The sequence below is a fragment of the Sorghum bicolor genome, chromosome 10 (assembly GCF_000003195.3).
Source record: "Sorghum bicolor cultivar BTx623 chromosome 10, Sorghum_bicolor_NCBIv3, whole genome shotgun sequence".
Classification (NCBI taxonomy): Eukaryota; Viridiplantae; Streptophyta; class Magnoliopsida; order Poales; family Poaceae; genus Sorghum; species Sorghum bicolor.
In genome coordinates this window covers 14,649,708-14,656,232 of record NC_012879.2, presented here as the reverse complement: position 1 = coordinate 14,656,232, position 6,525 = coordinate 14,649,708, and positions in this window count along the sequence as shown.

Genomic DNA, 6,525 nt, shown 5'->3' with positions numbered 1-6,525 from the left:
CCACCTGGACCCAAACCTCAGGCAACTGAAACTTGACTACCTCATGAGTTCCCCAAATTTTACAGTCAATGAAAAAACCTGGACGGTTCTTTACCTTTACCTCTCCAAACTCATCCATTCGAGCCAGCTCCAATGCATTGGGGAAAACAGTAAGAAAAGCATTGTTGCCATGCTCCTTGAGTTCCCATTGCCATGGAATTGGAACTAATCTCTCAAGTTCTCCCTTCACCTCATCCATTGTTAGCACTCCACCCGTGATAGTAACTAGACCCTAAGCAGCAGACCCTTTTGTATCATTGTATTCTCTATCTGTCACTGGTATATAGTGAAATCCCAAGCCCGGCGCACCATAGCCAACATTCTGTGCAACTGGTTTTGGTCCCTTTAGCATTGGGCATCTGTGTGAAACATGTGCCTTGCTCTCACAAATTTCACAAAACAAAGGTATTGGACAATCAGATGTCAAATGACCTCTTCTGCCACACTGAGAGCATTGCACTTTTGCCTTCTTTGCTCCTGCAGGGCCTTGGATTGCCTCTGTTTCCTTGCCACTATCATTCAGCTGCCCAGCACTAGTAGCAATATCCACTTGTATTGCTGCTTTTGAAGTATTATCAATGCACTCAATATCGCCCGGTGCAGTAGTAGGTGCTGGTTTCACAGCAGCTACATCTCGAGTGACAGCATCAATGGTCCCAATAGTAGCATTGCTTTGTTGGTGTGTCCGATTGTGATGAGGATTTCTATTCCGCTGCTGGTATGTGTTGTTCCTTCTCCGATTATGCCATCGATCGCGATCTCCGCCATAACCAGGATGGAAATCTTCATGAGGAGCTTGAGCACCACGACCAAATTGTTCTGTGCCGTGACCTGTGCCAAAACGATCCCCTCCACGACCACCGACACCATGCTGTGTTCCACCATGTCCAGCAACAAAGCCTCCTCGACCAGCACTGAAAGACTCCCCACCATGACCAACACCGAAGTGCTGACCACCACGTCCAGCCCCCTGATTAGCCTGCCAATGTGGTGGAAAGCCATGACCTCCAGACTGATGAAAACGTCCACCAACACGACCGTGAGTGCGCACGCCGCCGGTCGCCGCAAGATTTACTTGCCCTGGTCCATGCATAGCACCAGCATGGTTGCGGTTGGCAGGATGATTCTCAGACATCGTCGATGGCACGCGCTGACGTCCTAAGGCTACCACTTCGGCGTAAGAGCGACGGCGTAGGGTTTTTGGAGCAGTACAGAACCTAGGGTTACTCGCAGTTCCGATTCTTGCGAAGAGATCGGCTAGGCCAGGTGGTTCTGTGTACCAGAAACTATGCGTCCCGTTTGTTAGAAGGACTGGGCCCCTCTTGCTTCGGCCCAAAACCGGATTAGAAATTGCTTCCAACGAAAATACGACTTGATCCGTAAACGACTCCGAACAGTTAGGATCCTGAATCAACGGATATTTCAAATTTTGAAAACTCGACTTCGTCTCCTTCCTCTGGTTATCTACCATTGTTGGCACTGAAGCTCTAATGCTCCTTCTGCCAAAAGACAAGGCAGCTGAACACGATCCATGTGGCACTGATCCCGTTTTCATTTTTCTCTCCTTGGAACGCTGGTATGTGACTCGAACGTCACCTAAAGTCCGCAGAGGAGAGATGCGCGGTTGCGGCAAGGGACCTCGCCATGGTTTTGGCTTTGATTTTACTAGTGTGCTAACTAATTTCGCTGCCAAAGGACAATGGTGAGCTAACCTTGTGAATGATCCAGAATTATTTACCTTTGACTTTGCCAATTGGTCTTCAGCCTGAAGAAGTTGATCTACCGTGAACCCCGCATGGACTGCGGAACGTACAAAATCTTGAGTCGATGGAGTCGCAATGTCCGACTCTTTGCAGTCCTCTTCATCACCCCAGAACTTAGTGAAGGAGGACCCTGGCAAACGGAAGCCTCTAAGCGGATCCGCCGGACTGGCTTGCACCGACGACGGAGACTCCTCGGCTGCTGCCTTGTCGTGCGTTTGTGTCGCTGTTGTTGCCTCGCCTTGTTCCTGTGAAGGATCAGACGACAACAAAAATGTACCTGAGGTTGAACTGTGGGTCTGCCTGGCCTCGACGTTGATCTTTGTTGCCGCCGAGATGTTGTCCCGGCTGTCCGTGCGGATGGTGCCAGGGTGAGAAAGCTGCTGAGTGGTTACAAGGGGCGAAGCCAGAGCAAAATAGAAGAGGGTGCCTCTCTCTCGTAGTTGTCAAAATTTAATCTACAACCATGGTAGAAATCTGTTTCTAATAGTGATTTTCCAAATTTTGGTGGGTGCCTGGGCACCCACAAGCTTCAACATAGCTTCACCCCTTACACACGAACCCTCAGCGCATTGGCGGACACACGAGGGGGGCTGGGGTGGCTGCAGCCCCCCTCTTGGGGCTCAAATTTTTTTAACACGTTTTCTTTTTTAGTAAAAGACTCCATATATTTAGTATTTTTCTATGCTTATTTTATAAATCTTTGCCTTTGAACACTTTGAATCAATATTTAATTATCAATCTTAGCTATATCTATTAAGTCTTGTTTAGTTCCCAAAATATTTCAGAATTTCTTAGATTCCCCATCACATCTAATCTTGCGGCACATGCATGAAGCACTAAATATAGATAAAAAAATAACTAATTACACAGTCTACCTGTAATTTGCGAGACGAATCTTTTGAGCCTAGTTAGTTCATGATCGGACAATATTTGTCAAATACAAACGAAAATGTTACTATTCCTATTTTGCAAAAAAAATGGAACTAAACAAGGCCTTAGTGTACTGGATTGAGCGAGAAAAAAAAAATTAGCATGTATTATTTAGCCCCCCTCTTGGTCCATTTTTGGATCCGCCACTGCCTCAGCGGAACATGCACCGGCCTGAACAATGGCAGAATGACCCCCAAAGATCACAAGGTTGTTAAGATGGGATCCCATATATAATGTTTTTTCTGCCTCGTAATATGAATTGTAGGTGAGAAACCATATTGAGTTTCAACAATATATTTCATGCCAACTAAATCAATTTTAGAATTATTTAGCTGCTGTCCTCCTATGCGAGTGCACGTTTTTGTTTTTTTTTCGCTTTTCGTGTCCTGCGTATAGAATTCTGAGCTTTTTTGTTCATTTTTAGGTTGTTTCCGTTTTGTTCTCACTTTTTTCGTACCCATAACATTTCGGTGTTTTTTTAAACCTTTACCCAGGCTTTTTGATTCTTGTACAAGTAGGCACGGATCAGCCTCTACAGGCCTCCTGCACTTACGGTGCTCACGGTTCACAGTGCCCTTTGTTTCAAGCGAACTATACCCTTCACTCTGTAAGATTAGGCCTTGATTAGATGCACCCAAAAATCTAAAACTTTATAAGATTCTCCATTACATCAAATTTTGTGGCACTTGCATGGAACATTAAATATAGATAAAAAAATAACTATTTGCATAGTTTATCTATAAATCACAATACGAATCTTTTAAGCTTAGTTACTTCATGATTGGACAATGTTTATCAAATAAAAACGAAAGTGGTACAATCTCAAAATCCAAAAAGTTTTTGGATCTAAACAAGGCCTTAGTTACAGCCTTGTGCTGCTAGGAGCATACCCTCCTTGTTGCTCCGGGAATTGCGGATTACTGGATTGTGTAGTATGATGATGTAGATTATATTTATTTGTCTTACTGACGTGGATATTATAGTTGTCATGTGGATATTAGCGAAACCACCCTACGATCAATGATTACCCGACGCAGAAAGGGAAATTGCCGCCATTCATGGGGCGTCTTAGAGTCCTCCCAATCGAACAGAAACCACCGCCCGACGCAAAGTTTTCCACCGTTCTTGTTTCAACGCGTGCTATTCTCATTCTCCCTCTCAGTGTCTATACGTGACTGTTTCCTTAGCAGGCCTTTTTTTCTATTTTTACTAGACCTTTCCCACGCCATGCCATCCGACAGCGTGCAAGTAGTGCACACAGCAACACACCCATATCACTATATCAGCTCTGACGCATGCACATAATCATTGGTTAGAATAAAAATAAAAGAAAATAAATGAAACACAAAATACTAAAAGATAAAAATAAAAATACAATAATTTAAAAAAGAAATTGTAACATCACACAACTAGTATGTGAATTTAAGGGAGAAATAAAAAAAGAAAAACGAAAAGAAAAGAAAAGGAAAGGAAAAAAGAAAAATGATGACAAAATAGAAACTTTAAAAAAGTAATAAAAATCACATGAAAATAAAAAAGAAATATAAATAAAAAATGAAGCACTAAAAACAAAAAAATAAAAAAATAAAAAAATAAATGAGAAAAAAAAGAAACTAACGTACCTGAAGGTAGACTGCAAAAACAAAAAAATATAAATAAAAAATGAATCACCGAAATAAAAATAAGAAAAAAAAAAGAAAAAAAAAGAAAATCGAAAAGAAAAGAAAAATAAAAAATAAGATAAAGAAATGAAAATAAAAATAAAACATACCTACCTACCTACCTACCTACCTACACCGCTATGTACTCGGAGAAAGAAAACGAGAAAAGAAAAGAAAAAAAGAAGGAAAAGAAAAGAAAAACAAAACCTATGTACATCCTACGCTAGGGAAATCAAAGGCAATCGTGAAAGTGGGCTGCAACAGCTCTCGTCCGTACATTTATCGATGTTAATTGTTTCAGTTTATCCACTAGGTCATCAGTTTCTTGTGTTGGAGAAGGAGTTCTTTTACAACCCATGTCAACTGGAGACATTAAAGACTGATTCGTTGCAGCACCAACAAAGTGGGAATTTTGTGGAATATTAGTTCCATTAGGGCACTCACAATGCAAGACTCTATCACAGAGTCCAAGACAATTAATTACATATTATTTATGGTATTTTGCTGATGTGGCAGCATATTTATTGAAGAAAGAGGTAGAAAAAATAAGACTCCAAGTCTTATTTAGACTCTAAGTCCACATTGTTCGAGGTAATAAATAACTTTAGACTCTATGATAGAGTCTGCATTGTGAGTGCCCTTAGGCTAGTCTCAATGCATGTTTCATGAAAGTATCATGCACATTAAATAGGGTGCCACATAAGCAAAATTGCTGACTTGGCAGTGTTATTAAATGAAGGAGTTTCATCAGATGAGAGAGGAGTTTCATCCCCATGAAACTCTTGTGGCTCGGTTACCTAGTTTATAGTCTTGGTAATTGTACCATGAAACTATGCATTGAGACTGGCCTTAGGATGGTTAGCAAATGAAATTGATCGAGTGCACATAATTTGTGAACCCTCCTGGTGGGTATAACCTGCAAACAACAATTTTCTGAAATATTATTTCCATTAGGCAGGAGCACTAGCAAAAACACTAGCATTACATGTGACATCTTAATTAATCATCAATTTCCATCTTCAAGCACACAACGATGGCACTAACAGTACAAGCTAACATCAATTTCCATCTAGAAGCACACAAATGATGACACTAGCAGTACAAAAGCTGACATAAATTTCCTTCTACAAGTACACAACATGACATCTTAATTAATCAATTTCCATATACCATGACAATCTAAATTGGCCAGAAATGTTTAGATTGTCATAGCAAACCGTGAGTGGAAACATTTTTGTAGAAAGTATAAAATCGGCTTTTAAAAATAGAAAAAAATTAATTCCAAGGAAGGCCTAGGCTAAACGCGCCCTTCTTTTCGCATAAAAGCTTCACGGCTGGTGGGATTTGAACCTAAGATCTCGCCCTTGCGCTCCTCTACCATTCCACCCATCACTTTGTTATGTCTGTTTTAGAATTTAATTCCCCACATATTATCCTAAACCAAACATACATTGATTGTTTGAGGCCCTAAACGGATTTAAATGGAAAAGTTGTCAACTACAAAGTTTCATAACTTTTCAAGATCCACAACTTTTATATTGGTAGTTTCTCCATCCAAGGTCATTTACAAAATTTAAATTTTTTGATAGAGAAATTCAAACGTAGTTTTCGACGACAAGATGATTTCAATAAAAAATTATCAACTACAAAATTTCACAACTTTTCGAGATCTACAACCTTCATTTTGGTGTTTTTTTCAAAAGAGATCATTTGAAAAGCTAAAAAAAAATCAATTTCAAATAATTTCTATAGGCTGTTTTTTTAATAAATCGTCTGTAGAAATATGATTTTTAGTAACGGCTCCTTAGGAAAATCGCCTGTACAATACATGAATTCTATTTCTACAGGTGGTTTTGTTATGAAAATCAATTTTCACTGGTGCAGTGGAAATGCAGCATTTCTACTGGCGGTTTTCTTAGGAAAACCGTCAGTAAAAATTACAGGCGGTTTTTTAGTCGGGCAAGTCGATTTTTTTTCCACCGGCGTTCTTTAATTGAAACCGTCAATAAAAATTATGCTAAACCGCTAGTGTAGAGCTTTTTTTTACTAGTGCATAGGACCACGGACAGTCGGAGAACGGGTTCCATGAACACCACTGCCTGGCTGGGAACTAGTCTTTGTTAATCGATTCA